Source organism: Urocitellus parryii, chromosome 14, assembly GCF_045843805.1.
Source record: "Urocitellus parryii isolate mUroPar1 chromosome 14, mUroPar1.hap1, whole genome shotgun sequence".
Classification (NCBI taxonomy): Eukaryota; Metazoa; Chordata; class Mammalia; order Rodentia; family Sciuridae; genus Urocitellus; species Urocitellus parryii.
This window is the reverse complement of record NC_135544.1, coordinates 17,396,573-17,421,978: the sequence shown is the minus strand read 5'-3', so window position 1 is coordinate 17,421,978 and position 25,406 is coordinate 17,396,573. Positions and strand designations below refer to the sequence as shown.

The following is a 25,406-nucleotide window of genomic DNA, read 5'->3' as shown; positions in this document are numbered from 1 at the left end:
CACCCCAATTGGAATAGGGACAGAGCAGAGCCGCCTTTCACTCCCAGAACAGGCCCAGAGAGACGCCAGCGTGGTAGACACATCACCCCAATTGGAGTAGGGGCACAGCCGCCGCCCGCACCTGCAAGGGAGACTTTTCAAGTATACAAGAGCAACATAAATAAATAGGGGGTAAATTTCAAAACACAACAGTTGCACCAAGCAGAAAGAAACGCGAGCAGTATGAAAAGACAAGGAAAGAAAGGACCACAAGCAATGCAGGTCAACTCAACTTTAGAAGAGGTAATAGCTGCAACAGATGGAATATCAGATAAAGAGTTCAGGATATATATGCTTCAGATGATCTGGAGTCTCAAGGAAGACATGAGACAGCAAAATCAGACAATGAAAGATCACATTGACAAACAAATCCAGGAAGTAAAAGATCAATTTCACAGGGAGATAGAGGTAATAAAAAACAAACAAATTGAAATTCTAGAAATGCAGGAAACAATAAACCAACTTAAAAACTCAATTGAGAATACTACCAGCAGAGTAGATCACTTAGAAGAGAGAACATCAGACAATGAAGACAAAGTATTTCAACTGGAAAAGAACATAGACAGCTCAGCAAGTCTGCTAAGAAACCATGAGCAGAACATCCAAGAATTATGGGACAATATCAAAAGACCAAATTTAAGAGCCATTGGGATACAGGAAGGCACAGAGCTCCATTCCAAAGGAATAAACAGTCTATTCAGTGAAATAATACGAGAAAACTTCCCAGAATTGAAGATTGAGACAGAATCCCAAATCCTAGAAGCCTACAGGACGCCGATGGTGCAAAATCATAAGAGATCCACACCTAGACACATTATAATGAAGATGTCCAACATACAGAATAAGGAGAGAATTTTAAAAGCTGCAAGAGAAAGAAAGCAGATTACATTTAGGGGTAAACCAATCAGGATAACAGCTGATCTCTCAACACAGACTCTGAAAGCTAGAAGATCCTGGAATAACATATTTCAAACACTGAAAGACAATGGGCTCCAACCAAGAATCGTGTATCCGGCGAAATTAAGCTTCAGGTTAGAAGATGAAATTAAAACCTTCCACAATAAACAAAAGTTAAAAGAATTCGAAGCTAGAAAACCATCTCTTCAAAAAATCCTTGGCAAAACATTACAGGAAGAGGAAATGGAAAATAACATTGAAAACCAACAATGGGAGGTAGGACAGTAAAGGGGGGAAAGTAGTCAAAGAGGATAACAAATCAGGTTTAGTAACATCAATAAACAAATATGGTTAGAAGAACAAACCATATCTCAATAATAACCCTAAATGTTAATGGCTTAAACTCACCAATTAAGAGACACAGGCTAGTAGAATGGATCAAAAAACAAGACCCAACAATATGCTGTCTACAGGAGACGCATTTGATAGGAAAAGATATACATAGACTGAAGGTGAAAGGTTGGGAAAAATCATATCACTCATATGGACCGCGGAAACAAGCAGGAGTGTCCATACTCATATCTAATAAAATAGATTTCAAGCCAAAGCTAATCAAAAGGGATATAGAAGGACACTTCATACTGCTCAAGGGAACCATACACCAACAAGACATAACAATCATAAATATATATGCCCCAAATAATGGTGCAGCTGTGTTCATCAAGCAAACTCTTCTCAAGTTCAAGAGTCTAATAGACCAACATACAATAATCATGGGAGACTTCAACACACCTCTCTCACCACTGGACAGATCTTCCAAACAAAAGTTAAATAAGGAAACTATAGAACTCAATAACACAATTAACAACCTAGACTTAATTGACATATATAGACTATACCACCCAACATCAAGTAGCTACACTTTTTTCTCAGCAGCACATGGAACCTTCTCAAAAATAGACCATATACTATGTCACAGGGCAACTCTTAGACAATACAAAGGGGTAGAGATAATACCATGCATCTTATCTGATCATAATGTAATAAAACTGAAAATCAATGATAAAAGAAGGAAGGAAAAATCAAGCATCACCTGGAGAATGAACAATAGGTTGCTGAGTGATCAATGGGTTTTAGAAGACATCAAGGAGGAAATTAAAAAATTCCTAGAGTTAAATGAAAACACAGACACAACATATCAGAATCTATGGGACACATTGAAAGCAGTTCTAAGAGGAAAATTCATTGCTTGGAGTTCATTCCTCAAAAAAAGAAAAAACCAACAAATAAATGATCTCATACTTCATCTCAAAATCCTAGAAAAAGAAGAGCAAAACAACAGCAAAAGAAGTAGAAGGCAAGAAATAATTAAAATCAGAGCTGAAATTAATGAAATTGAAACAAAAGAAACAATTGAAAAAATTGACAAAACTAAAAGCTGGTTCTTTGAAAAAATAAATAAAATTGACAGACCCTTAGCCATGCTAACAAAGAGAAGAAGAGAGAGAACCCAAATTACTAGCATACGGGATGAAAAAGGCAATATCACAACAGACACTTCAGAAATACAGAAGATAATCAGAAATTACTTTGAATCCTTATACTCCAATAAAATAGAAGATAGTGAAGGCATAGATAAATTCCTTGAGTCCTATGATCTGCCCAGATTGAGCCAGGAGGATATAGACAACCTAAACAGACCAATAACAATAGAGGAAATAGAAGAAACCATCAAAAGACTACCAACTAAGAAAAGCCCAGGACCGGATGGGTATACAGCAGAGTTTTACAAAACCTTTAAAGAGGAACTAACACCAATACTTTTCAAGCTATTTCAGGAAATAGAAAAAGAGGGAGAACTTCCAAATTCATTCTACGAGGCCAACATCACCCTGATTCCGAAACCAGACAAAGACACATCAAAGAAGGAAAACTACAGACCAATATCTCTAATGAACCTTGACGCAAAAATCCTCAATAAAATTCTGGCGAATCGGATTCAAATACATATCAAAAAAATTATACATCATGATCAAGTAGGATTCATCCCTGGGATGCAAGGCTGGTTCAATATACGGAAATCAATAAATGTTATTCACCACATCAATAGACTTAAAAATAAGAACCATATGATCATCTCAATAGATGCAGAAAAAGCATTCGACAAAGTACAGCATCCCTTTATGTTCAAAACGCTAGAAAAATTAGGGATAACAGGATCATACCTCAACATTGTAAAAGCAATCTATGATAAGCCACAGGCCAGCATCATTCTGAATGGAGAAAAATTGAAGGCATTCCCTCTAAGATCTGGTACAAGACAGGGATGCCCTCTCTCACCACTTCTGTTCAACATAGTCCTCGAAACACTGGCCAGAGCAATTAGACAGTCAAAAGAAATTAAAGGCATAAAAATAGGAAAAGAAGAACTTAAATTATCACTATTTGCAGATGATATGATTCTATACCTAGCAGACCCAAAAGGGTCTACAAAGAAGCTATTAGAGCTAATAAATGAATTCAGCAAAGTGGCAGGATATAAGATCAACACGCATAAATCAAAGGCATTCCTGTATATCAGCAACAAATCCTCTGAAACGGAAATGAGGACAACTACTCCATTCACAATATCCCCCAAAAAAATAAAATACTTGGGAATCAACCTAACAAAAGAGGTGAAAGATTTATACAATGAAAATTACAGAACCCTAAAGAAAGACATAGAAGAAGACCTTAGAAGATGGAAAAACATACCCTGCTCATGGATAGGCAGAACTAACATCATCAAAATGGCGATATTACCAAAAGTTCTCTATAAGTTCAATGCAATGCCAATCAAAATCCCAACAGCATATCTTGTAGAAATAGATAAAAGAATCATGAAATTCATATGGAATAATAAAAGACCCAGAATAGCAAAAACAATACTAAGCAGGAAGTGTGAATCAGGTGGTATAGCGATACCAGACTTCAAACTATACTACAGAGCAATAGTAACAAAAACAGCATGGTACTGGTACCAAAACAGGCGGGTGGACCAATGGTACAGAATAGAGGACACAGTAACCAATCCACAAAACTACAACTATCTTATTTTTGATAAAGGGGCTAAAAGCATGCAATGGAGGAAGGATAGCATCTTCAACAAATGGTGCTGGGAAAACTGGAAATCCATTTGCACCAAAATGAATCTGAATCCCTATCTCTCGCCGTGCACAAAAGTTAACTCAAAATGGATCAAGGAGCTTGATATTAAATCAGAGACACGGCATCTGATAGAAGAAAAAGTTGGTTATGATCTACACGCTGTGGGATCGGGCTCCAAATTCCTCAATAGGACACCCATAGCGCTAGAGTTAACAAATAGAATCAACAAATGGGACTTACTCAAACTAAAAAGTTTTTTCTCAGCAAAAGAAACAATAAGAGAGATAAATAGGGAGCCTACATCCTGGGAACAAATCTTTACTCCACACACTTCAGATAGAGCCCTAATAACCAGAATATACAAAGAACTCAAAAAATTAGACAATAAGATAACAAATAACCCAATCAATAAATGGGCCAAGGACCTGAACAGACACTTCTCAGAGGAGGACATACAATCAATCAACAAGTACATGAAAAAATGCTCACCATCGCTAGCAGTCAGAGAAATGCAAATCAAAACTACCCTAAGATACCATCTCACTCCAGTAAGACTGGCAGCCATTAGGAAGTCAAACAACAATAAGTGCTGGAGAGGATGCGGGGAAAAGGGCACTCTTGTTCATTGCTGGTGGGACTGCAAATTGGTGCAGCCAATTTGGAAAGCAGTATGGAGATTTCTCGGAAAGCTGGGAATGGAACCACCATTTGACCCAGCTATTCCCCTTCTTGGTCTATTCCCTAAAGCCCTAACAAGAGCATGCTACAGGGACACTGCTACATCGATGTTCATAGCAGCTCAATTCACGATAGCAAGACTGTAGAACCAGCCTAGATGCCCTTCAATAGATGAATGGATAAAAAAAATGTGGCATTTATACACTATGGAGTATTACTCTGCATTAAAAAATGACAAAATTATAGAATTTGGAGGGAAATGGATGGCATTAGAGCAGATTATGCTAAGTGAAGGTAGTCAATCTTTAAAAAACAAATACCAAATGACTCCTTTGATATAAGGGGTGTAAACAAGGACAGGGTAGGGACGAAGAGCTTGAGAAGAATATTTACAGTAAACAGGGATGAGAGGTGGGAGGGAAAGGGAGTGAGAAGGGAAATTGCATGGAAATGGAAGGCGATCCTCAGGGTTATACAAAATGTCATATAAGAGGTAAGGAGGGGTAAGTCAAGAGAATACAAATGGAAGACATGATTTACAGTAGAAGGGGTAGAGAGAGAAAAGGGGAGGGGAGGGGAGGGGAGGGGAGGGGAGGGGGGATAGTAGACAATAGGACAGACAGCAGAATACATCAGACACTAGAAAGGCAATATGTCAATCAATGGAAGGGTAACTGATGTGATACAGCAATTTGTATACGGGGTAAAAGCGGGAGTTCATAATCCACTTGAATCAAACCGTGTAATATGATGTATTAAGAACTATGTAATGTTATGAACGACCAATAAAAAAAAAAAAAAAGAATGGAAAAAAAAAAAATCTCAAACCAAACCCCCATGCTACATTTCTTATAGGTTCACAATATGAATCCAAGCAAAAAATCTTTGTGTTTACTAAAATAATTAAGCCAAAATAAATTTGTATCAAAATATATTATTTGAACCAAACCAATAAATTATTCTATTCTAATATTCCAAAGATCTAAAAGATGGATCTATGCTATAAATATTGCCAAAATTTCTTAGTGGTGTTTTCTCTTTTAAGCAGCATTGAATTGGGAGGTAAAAGTCTTAAGATGCCTTTATCATTATTATGAAGACATTTATTCTTCAATTTGTATATCTCAAGTGCATTATTTATAAATCCTCATAATGACTAGACAGTCTTACCTTCATATTGCAGATGGAGAAATGGTTAGAGGGAATATATAGCCTTCTCAAGGTCATACAGACAGGCATGGTTTCAAACCCAGGATTTTACCCTCATAACTACCCCTTCTTAAGTGATAGAGAGGAGGGAGGGTAAGAAGGGGGGGGGGGAGAAGGACAAAGGAAAGAAAGAAGACAGGAGAGAAGAAGGGAGGGGGGCAAAAATGAAGCCAGAAGCCAGTTTGGGAATTTAAATCACTTCTCTTAGTGAGACAATGATCCCATTAATTTGGAAGCAAGAAGGTTGAGCCTGGCTCTTTATTGGCTCCGGTTTTGGGAATACAAAGAAGTAGATATCAAAGACTGGGACCTTATTGCCAGAAGTTTGTTGTATTGGTTCATTTTTTTCCTCTCTAAGGTTTTAGCCTTTAGGATTCAAGTGGATTAAGATTCATCAGGATACTGCCCTGCTTTTTAAAATTTGGAACTGTAGTGCATTTATTCCTTACATGGAAGGGGATTATGGAAAAGGCACTAAAATGCTACGGTTCTGAGGGTAAGCTTATACATTTTAGATAGAAAATAACACTTAATATAAAGACCCAAACCACTTCACTTTCTAGAACCCAGCCCCATACCAGTATGTCATCCTTGACAAGGGGAAAGTTAGTTATCATAGGGTAGCAGATACTTCAATTGTAATATGTACATTAAAAGATTTCAATCTTCAGCTTAGTTCTGACTTATTTAGGATGAAAAGATGAGGTATGTGCAGGCTAATAGGAAGGTAAGACAGGCAGGATGCCATCTGCTTCTATATTTAAAGCTCGTAAGACTTAGTTTTCCACAAATATTTTTGCAGATAGGCCTTACACTAGAAAGTTCTACGAACATTTAGAGGCTGGTGGACCAAATAACCATTTCAATATTAAACAGAATACTACGTGAGCTTAGACCAATTCTTGTGCAGCCCTGGGAAGTTTAAAAATCAATCTGGCCTCAGAAAAAATAAAAGTTAAACTTCTTATTTCCCATCTTACAAAACACCAAGAAAGGACATTCAGTTTTCTTACAGTGAGTTTAAAGGAATAGATGATTTGCTTGAAAGTATGGAGAAATTTGCAACACAAGGAGAGTCTAAGGTTGACTTAGTGTTAGGTTATAGAATACTGACCATAAAGACACATACACAGATAAAATCAAAGCTAACTACGAACTTCAGGAAAAGAACAAAAAAAAAAATATGCAGCAAAGTAACCTTGGGGGAGTGATTCCAGGACCCCCATAGATCCATAGATGCTCAAGTTCTTTAAATAAAATGATATACCACGTTCATATAACTTATGCACATCTTCCCATTTACTTCAAATCATCTCTAAATTACTTATATCTAGTACAATGAAAATTCTATGTAAATAGTTTGCTATATTCTTTAGAGATTAAAGACATGAAAAAAATTCTGCACACCTTCAGTACAGCTGTAATGTTTTTCCTGAATTTTTGATCTGCAATAAGTTGAGTGGATACAGAACCCACAGACATGGGGAGCCACTGTAATCATAGTTTACTACATGGCTCAGTTCCATAAAGCAGTCACACATCCATAATATGCAAACAATGACTATTGTGTTGACCAAATTTTCCATATAACCATCCATATGCAGAATGGGATGTCCAGGAAGTGTGTGCATGGTGTGTTGGGGGCTGCAGGGTGTGTATATGAATGTGTGTTGGGAATAAAAAAATCAAAGGAACCACATCCTCATTTTACAGAGTAAGAAGTCCTAATCAATTAAATAGCAACACAAGCACACTATGTAAAGACATGGTGGTTAATGACTAAAGATTCACTAAAAGTTCTGAACACCCCACCTCTGCCATGTCCCGCATTAGACAACAAACAGGTCCGACCCAAATATTCTGTCACAGGGTTCAGTCTGAAGAGAAGACTCCAGGGTCACCTACATTTAGTGCTGGGGAAAGGGCAGGGTCATGGGCGAAGTTCCTACTTCCCTGTCTTGGGGAAGGTTCAGGCAAACTTCCTATGGAAAGGGATCACTCTAGAGACCAAGCTCTGCAATTTTATTTGCTTTTCATTAAGCTACACACCAACCTTTAAGTCAGAAATTGTGACAAGATACAAAATAGAAGGTGATGTTTACTCCCAGAGAATGTCCCACCTAGTTACGGAGTTTACCAAGTCCCAGGATCAAATGCCCCCATAACAGGGAAAACCAGAGATGAGGGTCAAGTCCAAGGAAATCACAAACAGAATAGATATTCAAACAAGGAGGCTTAGGATTTCCTGATATTAGAAGCACCACACAAACAAACTTGCCAAATCAGCTCTGAGGTGGTGCAATTTATTCTCCAGGGATTTGTCCATTTGCGGCAGCATCTCTGCTGTGCCATCATTTGGGAGGGGGTCAATCCATTAGATTCATCTCTTTTTGTAAAATACCCCAGATTAAGTTAAATATGAGACCCAGATCACACGTGCTATAAGCCCTGGCCAGTCCTTGCTGTTGCCAGACAAATCACAGGCCCCAGAGTTCAGGACAAAGGTCATCTGAGCTTTGGACACTTCTAGCTCCACAGAAATTTCTGGTGATTACCCATCAGTGCTTTCCTGATGTGGTTTGTGGTCCTTCAACCCCTCCAGAAATAATGCTAGGAGCAGAGAGATGAGAAGTTGTGAGGAATGAGAGACAGAGGCAATTGGAAACTGTAGACTCACAACTGAGAGGTGAACCCTGGCTATTTGGACAATAGCATACCAGTATTCTCCCAGTTGGTTATAAAAGGGTGGCTTGACTAAAATGTACTAAAAATTCCTTCTTCTGATTTAGTTCCAAACAAACTCTCATTCTGAATGACGAAAGCTTTTCTTTTTTATCTATATGCTTGCCTGCTTGATTCTCTGTTTTTAACCAGAGACCAAAACTGTTGAGAATATCTATTTGATTCAGTCCAGAGGATATTTTGGTGTTCAAATTGAAGTTGTCAAAAATATAAAGAACCGATTCTGGTTCTAACTAGTTCAAAAAGTGGCTTGTTTTATTTTTAAAGCACACACATTCGGTTCTTAGTTTCTAAGTTTGGTTTTTTAAAATGTAATTTGGGAGTTGAGCACTTGTGTCAGTTTTTTTTTTCCAGGTTCTTGGCACCCTATCTGATTTGAGTCCTGGCTCCGGACTCCTGCTGGCTGGTACTGACAATGTTGCTTGTTTGGCTTGGTTTTGCAAGTTCTTGGCAATGAGAAGTAGGACAGGTGCTGTGTTCCTCAACCAGCCACAGTTAGCCAAGGAGAAGCTCAATCAGAATACACAACATGCAGGAGCTGGAAGGACTGTCTGTGGCCAGGTAGCCCAGTGCCCATGTTTAGAGAGATGACCAGGGAAAGGAGATTGTCATCTTCTGTGCCAAAGTGGCATTGTTAAACAGTTGGGAGCAGAACCTCCAACCTCCTGATTCCCTTACACCTCACTGAGCTCTTTAGAAGGCCCTTCACATTGTCTCATTTTAGGTGAACAAAGGGGATTTGAGCAATGTGACTTCAATGTCACATTTTCCATCCAGGCTCTTAAAATGACATTCCAAAGCAAAATGTTGAAAAGCTGCTTTCCAAACCCCTAAACCCCTTTCCTCATTCCCTGAGCTTGCCAAGGCTCAGGGTGGGAGGCAGTGTTTTCCAGAACCCGTGCAGTGATTCAGAGAAGTGGTGGGTGGGAGGAGAAGCCAGCAGGTATTTTAAAAGACCTGAGGCACTCACGCGGGAAAGGGCCTATAAATGCTCCCCCCACCTGTCCCTGTTGCCAAGGCAATGCAGGAGGGCCTGGAGCTGGCTCTCAGGCAAGAAAATCCCCACTTCCTCATTCACACACACTGCCCTGGCCACACATGTCCTCTTAGGATTTTCATGACAACTCTCCTTCCTATCCAAAGAGCATAGAGCTACTCCTTTTCTTACATAAGGCAGCTCATTTTGTCCATGCTAGCTGGACCAAAGTGAAAGAGCCCATGGAAAAGCTCATGAATGATCTGTCTGAAGCCCTGACCTGCCCCTTAGAAATAAACCTGCTTCAAGTCCATGTCCCCCAGAAAATCAGAGATTGTCCACACTTCAGGACTTGAATGCAGCTTGTCCTCTGATGCCAGTCATTGGTTCCTGGTCAGAGGTTCAGTCCTTCTTGGCTCATGTACCAAATGCAGGCCTGAGGACGTCCTCATAATATCCTTTCCTCCAGCCCGTGACACCCTGGAAAGCTACTGTGAAAATCACAGGAGCTGCGCCTGTGTCTTTTGCTGCAAGAGCAGTGTGGCCACAGTCATAGAGAAAAGAGAAAGCCAGCTGTATTTCCAAGGCAAGGACTTCACCTTTGCTCTCGGCAGGGCCAAGTTTGAGAAAGAAGGGGTGAAAGCACATTTTGATTCCATTTCTGTTCCTTTTCTCCCCCGAAGGATTCCATAATGTATTTTAAAATTCCCTCCCCCATACCGCTATACACAGAGACACCTTTTTATTCCTAACACAGCTGCTGTTATTAATGATGACAGCCTTGCCATATGGCACCACTCACTCGGCCCCGTCAAGCAGTATCAGGCTTGTGTGAATAGTACTTACCCCACACTCTGACAGTCAAGCTCCAGTGTACCAAGAGCTATCCTTCTACAGGCATGCCCCCTTCACCAGGACTTCATATGGATGAAGGATGAATCTAGGTATGTTGTCACTGAAAATCTGGGATTTGTCCCTTGAAGTTTAGCCAAAATAGGAAATTAAGGACTAAGGTAGGCCAGGAGAAAGATTCGTCCTAAATGTTCATCTAATGTTATTTTCAACCAGCCTGTCGATGCCTGTTAATTACTGACTGCATCAACTAATGGCAGCTGAGAGTCAAGGGTGTAATTGATCTAGATGTTACCACATATGTGCTGTAGTGCAGGGAGGTGGGAGGTATCCCATAGAGATGCAGAGGGACCTCGAGGCTCTGAGACACAGCAAGTCTGTAGATGAACCTAAAGATGAGTGCATCTGCTACTCAGTCCTCCCCATTCTGACAAGGTAATTTTATCCTAAAAGAGTGTTTTATTCTTAAGCTTATCCTATGAAGAAGTAGGTACAGGTCTGTATAACCTGAAATCAATAGGGTGACCCAATTTCTACCTAACTACCGAAGCTTTCTGCTACATAAGGAATGAAATGAGAGGCTGGGAGTGTAGCTAAGTGGTGCATAGCTAGCATGCACAAGGTCCTGGGTTCAGTCTCTGGCAGTTAAAAAAAAAAAAAACAAAACAAAAAAACAAGGGCTGGGGCTGTAGCTCAGTGGCAGAGTGCTGGCCTAGCACATGTGAGGCACTGGGTTTGATCCTTAGCACCACATAAAAATAAAAAATAAATAAATAAAATAAAGACCTGCTTTCCATCTACAAAGAAAAAATAAATAAATATTTTTTAAAAAACAAAAACAAAAGAGGAAGAAAGAAAAGAAAGGGGGATGTATCTAGGAAGCTGACTAGCTTGTTTGAGTATTTCAAATTTTTTTAATATTTGAAGAATACAGTTTACATACTGCCCCAATAAAATGCCAACATCAAAGGGATAGTAGTTTATACATATATGTTGTTATATGTAAGGGAAATAAATCACTATAAAAACTAAATTCAATGCTTTACTTTTTTAGGCCACAGGAGGTTCCAGATTCTGGATGAGGTTTGTGTTCAAGCAGACCCAGTTCTGTCTCTAGTCTGTGTATTCTGGGGCCATGACTGGAGCTGTCTCCACCATTAGAAAGAGGGGGCAGTTAAATAGATGATATGCAAAAAACCTAGCTCATCATAGTTGCTCAATAAACGTTGGTTCTTGCCTCTTTACTTTTTTTTCCTCCAAGCCACGGAAATATATTGGTATCCACACACACACACACACAAAAAAAAAAAAAAAAAAAAAAAAAACGAGGAAAAAAACACAAAGAATAGCAAGAACCTATTAAGAGATTTTTTTCCCCTGACTGATGTGGGTGGAAGCCCACAAGGAAACTGACTTGCTACTGTCATAGAGAAATAAGACTAATAATGTACATTAAATGACACCTATGTGGACTGAGAGCAGCCCATTTACAAATTTCCCAACAAAGAATGAATTGTATTAGGTGCATAACTTTCCCTTTCATCCTCTGTTCAAAAGAAAAACAGAAAAGAAGCATAACAATTCTAGATAGAGGCTATCAAAATTTGCCTTTACAATCTGTCTTCATGATTTCATGCACATTCCTCAATGACCAGTGAGTACTATTTTGCACAGATGTGAATGCCTGGTTTCAACTGTCCAAACAAGGCACTGCCGCTGGGGAGTTAAAACATGCAGGCTTTGGGCTCTTTGCAGAAGGCTGTTTCCAAAATGATAACATGCAAATCAGACATGATCCACCAAACAGCCTCTGTGCCTGTGTGGTCTCTAAGCAGGTGACAAACGGGAGAAGTCTGGATCAGAGTCTCCACCGAGCACCCTCTAGATCACAATCTCAGGGAAATATGGGCAGACAATCAGACATGGGACTTTCAGTGTGCCCTTCAACACTGTCTATGACAACTTGGCTCCATGTATCAGGCAAACAAATTTCATTCATGAAAACTGTGATTCTTTAGTTCATTGAGAGACAGAATTGATCTTGCTGAGAGAATCAGTCCAAATCATTGTTCCCTGAGCATGGAGAAATTTGGAATTCTGTGCTGGGCTGTGTTGTCAGAAGCAGAAACCCAATTAGCCTCAAGTGAAAGAGAATATGTGGAAGGCCAGGGGAGGTGTGTTTCTTCCCCAAGCCCCATTCTCTTGTTTCTTTAATCACTGCAGCCAGCACCATACGAGGTTTTCATTACAACGATCCCTGAGTATCCAGAGGCATGGTTTGGACCACATAAATCTGCTTTATAAACAATCAGATCTCACAAAGGACAGGGCTGTTTGGTTTTGATACTCCCCCCTCAGAAATTCCCAACTGTTCAGTTTGCTGCCACTTCTCGCATAGAGACATCAGCAGTGGTGGGGCATTTGCTATATTTAGGCCATCATCTTAGAATGCATATGAGGTTACAACGTTCCTTAATGAGGCACAATTCTGCAGGGACCAATTCTGTATCAGAGGGAAATTAATATGCACATTAAAATGTGTGAATAATCTTTACATGTAGTAATAACAATCCATAAGGTGCTAGACATAAGAAAACATGCATTTTAGTCCTGGATCAATAGAAAAAAAATGGAATGAAGACAGCTCACAAATTGGAGAAAATATTAATTTAACTGAGAAATAAGCAAAATATAAGGATGTAAAGTGGTACATTAAAAAAAAGTGCCCACAATGTTCAAAGGGTTAAGGACAAGATCTCACTATAAACCTACAAGAAAGGCCACTCTTCTAGATTTGGAAAGAGAGAAGGAAATAAGGCTTACATCAGAAACGCATATTGCTCCCAAATTACAAACTGCTGTTTTATGCTGAAGAATTCAGCCTGCAGTAATGGTCAGTAAAAATAACCAGTTTTATACCAAAAAAAAAAAAAACTTATAAAGATGAAGGAGAAGCACAAGAGGGTGGGGGAAGAGTCACAAATAAACCTGTCCAAAAATAGAAATCCAGAGGGCTTCCTGCTCTTTAATAGGATACACACAATTGAGATGAAGAAAATTTATGGGTAAAAGAAGGTAAGTTATTTGAGCAAGCTAAGAATATTTTATGGTCATTCAATAAAGAGCAAAACCCACTACAGTCATCTACTATTGCTGGAGATTGTACAGGCCTGGTAAAGTAATTGAATCTGTCACCGGAAGATCACCATCTTGTGTGATGTGGTTTGTACCAATAGGTAGGTGCAGCTATATAGCTAAGATGTAGCTACTTCAGGATTTAAGCTTCAAATGGATGATAATAAAAGCATTAAGACAATAAAGTTTTATTAGTGCAAACCCAAGAATATATATTTTAATGACTGCTATGAAATATGTTGGAATAAGGCCAAAATAATAAAACAAAATTCTGGCCAATACAACAGGCATTTGGTTATTTGAGAAAAGTAACAGGCAGGCAGTTCACTGCTATCCTAGTTCAATTCACACTCATAATTGTGAATGAGTTATCACTGTGAAGCCAGCACAGTGTCAATTGCTTGGAATATAAAGGTGGGAAGTTTCTAAAATTGTTCCGAGTTTGCTACCAAAATATCACAACCAAACAAACCAACACGATCAATTCATAATGCAAAGCAAAAGACCGCAAGTGAAAGCAGGTCAGGAATGGCTTCTATGGAGGTTTGGAAGCCTCTTTGTGGTTAGGATAACCATGAAGCCAACCTATAGTCCTTAAGAAACAGAAGTCTAGCTCTATTTCCTTTTAGCAGTTCTGGTGAAGGTTTCTTTGAACAATTTCTGTGGTATAAAGAAAAAAGCATAACTGCTACAACCCTCCCTGCTTCTACTTTTTCTTTCCCCCTTACATGCACACACAAGCATGAGCTGTATCTGCTGTCTTGCAACCAGAAGTAAAAGGCCAAGAAAACTGCAGAAATAGCTCTGACATCATCTCACTGCCAAAACAACACCATCACCACCTCCAGATGCCTTGTTAAGTAAACAAGTCTACCCTGATGCACTGAAGAGCACTGTGGTTGGTGCAGCCAAATGCATTCCTAACAGGCACATTTTCTAAGAGTTTATCTTATGTTTTAATTCCTCAATCAGATGTTTACATTGCTCTCTTTTTGTTGATGAAGCCCAGATTCCCTTGCCTTTTGTTATGGTTCAGATGTGAGGTGTTCCCCAGAAGCTCACGCTGTGAGACAATGCAAGAAAGTTCAGAGGAGAATTGATTGGGTTATGAGAGCTTTAACACAGCCAGTGAATTCCCTGGTGGGTTTAATTGAGTGGTAACTGAAAGCCAGTAGGGTGTGGCTGGAGGAGATGGGTCATTGGGGGTATGGATTTGAGGTATATATTTTGTATCTGGTGAGTGGATATCTTTCTCTGTTTTCTGATTACCATGTGAGTTGCTTCTCTCTGCCACACTCTTCCACCATGTTGTTCTGCCTCACCTCCAGTCCCCAGGAATGGAGCCCGTGGTCTTTGGATCTGAAACCATGAACCCCCCAAATAAACTTTTCTTCCTGGTCAGGTCTTTTAGTCACTGCAGCAAAAAAAAAAAAAAAAAAAACTGAATAAAACACCTTATTTGAAATCCTTGGTCATCTGACATTGCCCTTCCTTACAGTCTCAGCAAACCTTGCTCCCAATATGACACTCTGCACCAGCCATGATGGCCTTTTCCCTCTTGTTCCAGTTAGCATAGCAAATCTCTGCATCCCCGGCCCCTATAAACTCCTGTAATACCTGGGATGCTGCATAAGGATGTACTTCCCTTTGTCCACCTGCTGTCCCCAACTCCAGGAGCTGTCTGAAGCCTTACTTTTCTGTGTTTCCCATGATAAGCAACCTATTACTGCTTATTTCCATCATGGGAGAGAATAACAGAATCTCCAAGAGGAGCAGAGCTTAGCTAAATCCACTGCAACCCTGCCATTTGATTGGAGAGAGGAGACCCAAAAAGGTAAAGGGACTTGCTCAGGGTTACACATTGAAGTATTAATAGACCCAGAACTAGAACACCAGGCCTCTGGCTCCTAGATGAGCATATTTTCCACTATACCTCATTGTCTAAAAGAAAAGTGCCAATTAGAGTCACAAAAAGTAACAAAGCTGGTGATGACTATAATGGATGATTACGTCTTTTCAAAGGGTTGAAAAAGAGAGCTGAGTAGAGGCTCATGTGAAGGAGCTTCTTCAGTATATAATTAACTGCTGGCATCTTTGAATTGTTCCAATAATGAACTTGGCAGTGATCTGCAGAACAACTTTGCCCCCAGGGGCAAGAGAAGTAGTGGCAGTATCCTCAGAAAACTGCTTCAAGGTGGGGGGCTTGGGCAGGCTCTGAGTCACTGGGGATGTTTTGCACTTATCCATTTATGGCGATTTCACCTAAAGATGGTTCCTTGCTGCAGGCATTCATCAGTGCCAGCAAAGATACTTCACTGCCAGCCCTTAGGCCTGAGAGCTAAAAGGTGCACACAGAGCCCCAAGTGTGCCTCTCCTCTTCCTGCAGACCTCAGAGATGTGACCTGAGCTGCCTTGAGAAATAAAGCCTGGGAGATGTGGGAAGCCTGCCATCCCCAGAACATGGCAGCCACTGAGAAGATGGAAATTGCTGATTCACAGACGTAAAATATTCTATTTTTGAGCTTAGAAAGAACTCTGGGAATAAGGTATTCTGTGCTCTTTATTTAAAAAAAAATGAAAAACTGGGGGCAAAAGAGGGAACATGGCTGGCTTGTGCTCACACAGCCAGGGTACAGTGGGACAGTGAGGTGCTTATTCATCTGTGGCTTCTGGATGTGCACACTTAGGTTTTCACACCTCTGGGGCCTTGACTCTGTGCACCAGAATGTGGACTATCTTTCACAGCCCCTTGAAGTGGCATGACACTAATTCCTAACAAGAGGTGAGTCAAGCTGTATTTACCTTCCCCTGTCAATCATTCAATAATCAACGGGCACAGAGGCCCCACCTCCCTAAAACATCATCTAAACAGCAGCCATGCCCATGTGAAGGAGATATTTGGCAATGCTGGTGGCCCCTTTTTAAAAACACAAGACAGACAGACCAGGGACAGAATGAGCTACCCAGGATGTCATCTGACTTAATAATCCAATATGAGATTTCAAAACCCCATAAGTTCGTGGCATCAAGGGATGTGAGCGCTAAAAGAGAAGCAGAGACTAAAGGTCAGAGATATTAATGTCAGTCCAGATACCTAAAGAGTGACGGAACCAGTATTAATAGAGAATGAGAAAACTGAGAGAAGGATGACACACCAAATCAGGGAAAGCCATGGAACACCTAGAAGAGGCACATATAAATAGAAATTCACACTGCTGTGGCCCGCCTGGCCTTCCAGCCCTATCATCTCCCACTATCTGTGCTGTGGAGTTTCTGAGGCCACACCTCAAATCTGGGCCAGCTTCATAGTGTGTGACCACTGCAGTTGTCCAGAGAGCTGAGCTGGGCACGTAGGTGCTCTAAGATCATGGTCTTGAAATGCTTCATTCTGTCTTTGAACTTCTATTGTGTAACCAAAGTCTGATGGGAAAGTGGAGCAGGCACCCGGATCTTGGAATTACTTGGAGATAGAGGTTGGAGATAGAGTGGGGGTGGTGGTGGTGAAAGGTCCTTACCTGCCATCACTCACTGTCCCCAGGGAACCCCTGCACAGACAGGAATGCTGGGAAAATCAGGATGATGTCTCGGGGCAGGGCATGGTTACAACTGCCCCCATCCTGGGCTGGTAGCACTGTTACTGGTCAGCAGGCATCCTAGCATTCAACCCATCCCCTCTCCCCAGATATCAACCATTTGCTACTAGTGAGTTTGCAAACCCTTTGGTCATGAGTCCTCCATGAGTTGGGGCTGACTTCCAACTCACAGGGTCATGTGCTGGAAGCTTGGTCCAAAGTGTGGTGATGTTAAGAGATGTTGGAACCTTTAAAAGGGCCTACTGGGAGGTAATTAGGTCATTAGGTCATCACTCTCAGAAGGGATTAATGTTGGTCTTGCAAAATAAAATAGTTCTCATATTTTTCCTATAAATGAGCAAGTCTGACGCTTAAAAAAGCTCTCTGGCTTTCTGTCTCACATGTGATTCCCCCTTTTGCACACACTTCTGACATGATGTCATCCACTCTGATGTGATTCAGTCAAGGGGGTCCTCACCAAAGCTGAGCAGGTGGGACTGCCTAATCTGGGACTTTCAGCCTCCCAAATTATGAGCTAGATAAATCTTTTCTCTTTATAAAGTACCCATCTTCAGGTATTTTGTAATGGCAGTGGAAATGGATTAATACAAAGACTGGGTATGACACATTGATCTGGTGGCTAATAGAAGATGCCCTGAAAGCTGGTGAGCAACACTGCCAAGTCTCAAGACACATCTACAGTCACTTGGGAGAGTTTGTACTAGCCCTTGAAAGTATCCCCATGATAGAGAAAATTATATATATTTTTTAAAAATTAATTTTCTACCAAGGATTGAATCCAGGGGGGCTTTAAAAAATATTTTAATTAGAGACAGGGTCTCACTAAGTTGCTCAGGGCCTTGCTAAGTTACTGAGGCTGGCTTTGAAACTGTGATCCTCCTGTTTCAGCTTCCCAAGCCTCTGGAATTACAAGGGCTACCATGCCTAGCAGGAAATACAATATTAAATACCCAATTAAACATTAGCATAATGAATAAAGAAACCAGGAGGAAAAGAAAAAGTTTTATATTTTAGAAACTTTAACAGTAATTTTTGTAACTTTTAAAAGAGAATCCTGCAAATTTATTTTTGCATTTTCCCCCACCAATTATACAACAGACTCTGCCTTGAACTTAACCTAGATCCCAGGACTTACAATGCTCATCAAGGAATTTAAGGACCTCTGTTAGTCAGCTTTCCATTACTACAAAAAATTCCTGAGGTAATCAACTTATTAAGGGAAAAGGTTCATTTTGCTCATAGTTTTAGAAGTTTTAGCCCATGATTTGTTGGTCCCATTGCTTTGGGCAAGGAAGCACATCGTGGAGATAACATATAGCAAATAAAAAACAGTCATCTCATGGCTGAAACATAAAATAAAATAAGGGGAAGGAATTGAGATCCCACCATCTTCTTCCATAAGATGTCTCCAATGACCTAAAAACCTTCCACTAGGTTCAGCCTCTTAAAAGTTCCACCCACCTCCCAATAGCAGCTCACTATCAACCAAACCTCCAACACATGGGCCTTTGGGGGAACATTTAAGATCAAAACTGTAACAGCACCCAAATGGTTCAGTAATACATTGAGCAAGATGGTAATACTGGCTTGGATTTTCACTCTTGCTCTTATTTCTGACCTCCATTGCCACTACCAGTAGGCCAATCTAGCAGGTTCTGGGAGAGGCTATGGAGGATTAGAAAATAAAGACTCACAAGCACAGATTTTGAAGTTAAATAGCTGGGACCAGGTGGAGTGCTTCTCTCTGATAGAGAAGTAGATCTAAAGAGTTATGCCAGCAATTTTTATTTATATATGTCTCATTATTCTTTGTACTCAGAAAGTTACAGGGCTAGAAACATTTATGTGGCTTTTCTGCAGTTGCAGTTTACAGTTGCAATGTGCAATGTTAGGAGCTTTGTGTAGCTTTCAAGAAAATCCATTGTTTAGTTATTGTTAAGAGGGCAGCTTTGGAAGTAGTGGAGCTGGTGAAATATTGTGGTTGTCTAGCAGGAGAGTTCCTCCATTTCCAGGAACTATGTCCCTGAGATCAAGGTCAAGACTGATAAAACTCTTCCACCGAACCTCCTCATGGAGGGCATGGCCACAGCATCTAGGCATCCTGCACCCTTGCACAGGAACATTCCCAGGCAGCAGGCTTGCCACAGCCATGAGGTCATCAGAGACCCCAGTCTCAGACACTGCTCTCCCAATCTCTGTCACCACTCTCCACATTCTTTCATAGCCCAGTATTATTGCTAAATTCCTGTCTAGACCCCTTTGCATCACTTCCCATGTGGAGTCTTGCTCCAGAATTCCAGTCTCTAAGTTCTGCTTCCAGATTCTCCTAATGCCCCTTGCTTGTCTTAACTCCCACCCCCTTCTCCTTAGGAACCTCTTCAGAGCTCATGTACGGGGCCAGTAGGCCTGTCTGAGGGAGATGAGAAAGCATCATTTGTTGGGTGATCTGAGAGCTTCATCCAAATTCAGTCCTCAATTCCACCTTTTATCTGTTTAAAACAATACTAGCTCCAGCTGTGACATAAAAAGATGGCATGTTCTGTTTTAGGCAGCAGTTTCCTTTGTCTGGTTTCTCTGTGTTGATTCTGTGTGATCAGAAGTGACGAGAAATACTGTCTCTACAAAAAGAAAACACAGTGATTTGGGATTGTTTAAGGATGATTTGAAGAGTTGACACTGTGCATAAGATTACCTAAGGATGGGGATGAGCTTTTTTTCACTGATCATAAAAGGCAAAACAAAAGAAAATAAACTTTACTTTTAGCCAGGAAGGCTTTATTACTAAAAAAGAAAGTTCCTAGGACTGCTGATAATTTGGTGGAAGTGGGTACGGAGACCATAATGAAGTGGCCCTAAACCAAGCACAGTGGCATGTGCCTGTAGTCCCAAGAACTTAGGAGGCTGAGGTGGAAGGACAGCTTGAGCCCAGGAGTTTAAGGTTGGTCTAAGCAACATAGGAAATCCCTTTGTCAAAGAAAATTTTTTAAAAAAGGAAAAGAAATGGCCCAAGACTCCTGTCAAGAGTTTGGGATTTGAATTCACTCACTAGCTAAGCTAAGGCTTTGGTAACTTACTTTCTTTGTTGTGTGTACCTATGAGGATAATAACAGATAATAACTCACCATTTCACTTTGTGAAATCACCCATCACTCAATATTCAATAATGTTGCTTTGTATTTTATTTGGAAACATCCGTGGTATAAGGCAAAGAAGGATTTTGAAATCTGGAAGTTCTGAATTGGAATTCCAGATTGTCACTGCCTTCAGAGATGACTGAGCCTTGTTGGCCCTGTAGACACAGCATCTTGCGATCTGGAACACAGCACTGTTTTGAGAATTACAGACAGTCATTAACAGATTAACATATAAAGTATCTGCAATACACTCGTCTCTCTCACACACGCAGGTGCACACACAAATGGCTTTAATCCACAATGGAAAGTGAGATGTTAACAAAGCCTGATTTTCTTTACTTATAAGTCCAAACATACTTTTAGAAAGAAACAAGTCGTTTGTAGAAGAGTAATTTACTCACAGACTAACTTTAAGGAAAACAAAATCTTATTGCAAATGTAGTGATGATCTTGGTAGTGGTAGTCCTATCTTACAGCTGCACTGTGGCCTCAGTCAGGACCATAGACACTAAATCCTCCTGCCCTCACATGGCAAGTGCCAACAGGCACAGACAGAATCCTAAATGCAAGTGTATCCTCCAGGTCCCAGGGTCCAGGATCCCTCTGTCTCTCTTCTTTCCCTCAGGAGGTGAAATGTTGACTCACTGTATTCTTTTTATTTTTAATTAAAAAGGCAAATTTAAGTTTTCATTTATATTTTAAAATAAATTCTCTTAGGACTTGAACCTATTAGAGAGGACTGGTTACAAACAATGTTTAGTGGCATGCATTAATGAACAAATAACCAAAGAAAGAAAATTGCTTACATGAACAATTTCTTTTTTCTCTCTCCTTCCTTCCTTCCTTCCTTCTTACTCTCTTCCTTCCTTTCTACAGCTGAATACCATAAATCCAACCTGTCGTTTCCTTTTAACTACATTTGCCATAAAACCACTTATTTTACAGCTGCCGTGACATAAGCGCTGCTGCTTCACCTTATGATTAATAAAGTAATTAGCACCGGTTCTAACATTCTCAGCACAAAGGCTGGGCTTTCAATATTTCTGTTGCATTAATAGGTTTTCTAAAGCAATGTGGCACACATGGAAGACTGCCTGCTGGGGCCTGCAGAACGCATTTTCTAATGTACATCGTCGAGATCAATTGATAAATTACGTCAGTCTGGGTTAGTCATCATACAGAAAATATCATTAGAGATGAAAAAGAAATGAAAGGATGCAGGCAGGGGTAATTTGTTTTTCATTGTTGATTTATGTTATAGAACCATTCTTCTAGTCAATTACCAAAACACAAAATGCCAGGGAAAATAGACAAAAATTCTAGAAAAGAAGAGCTTGTTACAAAGAGGTATGTGGTAAACAGACAAGAATGACAACTCTTTTGAAACCAGCATCCCATAGAGTCAACTGGAAGTCATATTTCTGACTACATTTACAGTGTCCTTGGGGCCATGCCAAATGTGGAATTGGACCCTGGGCTCCATTAACCTCCTTCCTTCCCAAATGTATTTCCTTAGCATGTCTTTGAGGACAACTCTAGGGTGCAGGTCACAATGTGGGTGGGCTGGAAAGAAAGCCACTGTGGTCCAAGACATCTTGGGGTTGGTTCGTCTTGGAGATTTCAGGATGCTGATCTCATACACAAGGGAAACTCAGGGCCCTGTGTGGTTGCAAAATTAAAAATTGCACTTATGCATGGGCATTGCTTAAAAACAGACCCTTTCTGTTTTGGGGGCTTACCTTGAAAATCTATTAAAGAAACTTGATTCTTGGGACAGGATATAAATTTTCTTACCAGCCCTACAATCATTGACCTCATTGCCCTTCCATAATTCTTCATTCATTCAGTGAGCACTTACACTGTGTCTGGCCCAGATGTGGTCCCAGGGAGACAAAGATTTTTGTTTAAGGAGTCTAAAGCATGTCATACATTCTAGTTTGGCTCTGGAATTAGACAGACATGCATCCAGGTGTTGTTAGCTAAGTGATTTAGGGTAAGTTAGTTTGCAAGCCAGATCAAAAGTGGGGATCATAATTGTACCTACCCGATAGGGTTGTAAAAATGAAATGAGTAGTGCCCATTAAGGAGCTGAAGATGGGTCTTCTGTTTATGAGTGTTCAATAAATGAAAGTGATCATTAGTGTGGGGATTATTCCTGTGCAGTGATATACTTTAAGGTGCATCTCTGGTGATGGGAATGAATTTGTATGGAGCCATCTGATCTCTCTCCTTGGGGACTCCCTGGGGTATGTAACACACGTCTGAAAACAGTTTCCTCAGATCAGAGAAAATCAGCAATTGATAGAGACTGAATAAGACACCAATATTGATCAGTCCAAGGCTCCTTAATCAAATTCCCCAACCCAGAAAAGTCCCATTAGAGACAATGGATACATTTTTTCCCTCCCTTTCTTCCTTCTTTCCTCCTATTCCACTCCTCCTCCTTCCCCTTCTTCTTCTCCCTTTTTTCACTCTTCTCCTCACTCATCTTTTCCTCTTACCTTCCTTCTCCCCTCCCTCTCTCAGTAGCCATATTCCTTAGATTCTCACATAATCTGCATATTTATGTCTCTCCAAAATTTGTATCTTGAAATCCTAGCCCTCAAAGGAATGATATTAGAAGATGAGACTTTTAGGTGAGGGTGGAGCCCTCAGAAATGGGATTAGTGCCCTTATCAAAGCAGCCCAAGAGAGTTCCCTCCCTCTATTCACCATGTGAGGACACAGCAGAATGTTGCCACCTATGAACCAGAAAGCAGGCCCTGGATCTTAGACTTTGCAGCCTCCAGAACCATTCGAGATAATCTTCTGTTCTGTTAAGGAATGCTGTCTATAGTATTCTGCTATAGCTGCCTGAAGACACTACCTTCCATTTTCTGGAAGGAAAAGATAGTGCCTCTTAAGGTTCTGAATAGTCTCTGGCATCCCTCAGGAGCCCAGTAGGAATGGAAAGAGTCTGATGCTCAAAAGAAAAGCAAGTATAATTCATAGACCCAAATTTCTCAGAGCTGAGGGGAGCCTCAGAGAGGCTGTCCAGCCCTTTGTCTTCAAGAGGTGAAATCTCATTCCTTCACCAATGAGTTTCAGAAACCTGGAGCAACCTGCCCCAAGCAGCCCAGGTGTGGAGAGTGGAAGTGGGATGGGAGCCCTATCTCTCCTTTCTGAGTCTGGCTTCTCTTGCCATCCTGCATCTTGCAGCAACATGTGGGAGAAATCACCCCTGGGTGACTGCTGGCTGAGTCACCCCCCAATGTGGCTTCTGGTGCAGAATGTGTTAGATTGATTTATTCAGCCAGTGAGGATTCTGCCATGAACTAGCCTCACTGTCCACTCTTAGGAACACAGGTGAACCTTCTTTTCCCCAAAAAGGACTATAGTCAACCCAAATCTAACTGAGCCATGCTTTCATCCGTCTCCTACTTACTAGTTTCTAAAATGGTGTTTGCTATTTAAGGATAAGGAAATTGATTTGATCATTATTCATTGTAGACTTGTACTGAATTGTCACACTGTACCCTATAATATTGTGTACCAGTTTAAAATTCTTTTTAAAAAAAGAATGACAGGTGGAGATTCTTAAACTCAAATTCCACTCTCCCCCAAGACCTGGGTGGAAGATGGGTGGAGGAAGGGGAAGGAGAGAAGAAAGTACAGAGAGAAAATTTCAGCATCCCAAAAATAGTGTTTCCTCCTGAGTGGCACCTAGTCAGAGGAAGAGATGGTGGTCATGAAAGGGTTACAAGATTCAGGGAGTTGGGGAACTTCCTGGAGTCCCCAAAGTGGGGAGCTGGACACCTGGACTCCAAACACATGTGCCCACTTGCTGCCTTGGCCTGACCGGCAGTGGTGAAGTGGAGGGGTAGCCTAGTTTCAGGGCCTGCAAGGTTGGGTTCTGAATTCCCACATAGCCAACTGCTGTCAACTGCTGTATACTTATGTGTCTGGCTATCCCAGCTTAGCCTTAAACTCCCAGCCAGATGCCTCTATTCACCACTCAGTTTTGGCAAGAGAGGCCAAATGAAATTCTTGTAGCCACTGAGGAGAGAGGGACGTTTCCTGAGTGAGGGACATGACTAATGTTTTACAATTTCTCCTGCCAGTTCTGCTGATTCCAGCTTTGACCCTTGTTTCCAGACATAGAGGATATAGTCCTGTCACTCAAAGCAAGACAGAATTTCAAAGTGGAGCTTGAAACAAGTACATATTTCTAATCTTAATTCACCCTCACCCAGCCAGAGCATTTACAGTCCAGCCAAACCCTCAGCATTTCCTGCCTCTGTGTCTGTTTAGAGTGTGACCCCCAGAAACTAAGAGATTTGACCCCCGGGGCACTCAATGACCTCAATGTGCACGTGTGTGCACACACACACACACACACACACACACACACACACACACACACACACACAATTTTTGTCAGCTCAGCTGGAGGGGAGTTCCCCTGTCTCACTGCCCAGAGTCAGCAACAGCAGCCTTTTCCACTAAAATCAGGAGAAGCAGCAGCCACTTCCCCAGCCACCTGGAGAGGATGCTGAATCTTACCTGGCCTCCTCTTCTTTAAAAGGGCAAAGGCATTCTGGCATATTCTTTCTCCAAGCCTCATTGAATTCTGGCCGACCCCAGAGGGCAGGAAATCAGCTCTCTCCGCTGTGTAAGCAGCTGGTGTGGCCATTAATCACTCTGCAGCCTGCTCTGACAACCGTCTCTCACACAGGATATCCAAGGTGCCTGCGGTGCTGGAGGACTCAGCAGGGCAGGGGTACCAACCCCACACCTACCATCCCCGGAGGATCATCAGGGCCCTAAAATGTAACCGAGGTCCCCACTAGTTTGTTCAGTCAGCCGTGTTAGCTGACCAACATCTCCCTATGCTGGCCCCTACTGCAGGGCCATGGGCAGCTTCTCAAATCCACAATGTGGGAGCCCTGTGTGGTCCCACATCACTCATCCTCCAAAGCTCTCTCTGCTCCCTCCTTCCTCCAGGCAGTTGCCTATTCAAAGGTT

At 41.1% G+C, this 25,406-nt stretch overlaps 1 long non-coding RNA gene across 1 annotated transcript; it reads right to left on the bottom strand.

Annotated features, from left to right (window-relative positions):
• Positions 1-18,861: 18,861 nt before the first annotated feature.
• On the bottom strand, positions 18,862-25,020 carry LOC113192726 (uncharacterized). The gene is made up of 3 exons (XR_003302053.2): positions 24,945-25,020; positions 20,391-20,593; positions 18,862-19,886 (listed from the first exon to the last, which is right to left on the bottom strand). It is a non-coding gene; the product is annotated as an uncharacterized LOC113192726 (long non-coding RNA).
• Positions 25,021-25,406: the final 386 nt, after the last annotated feature.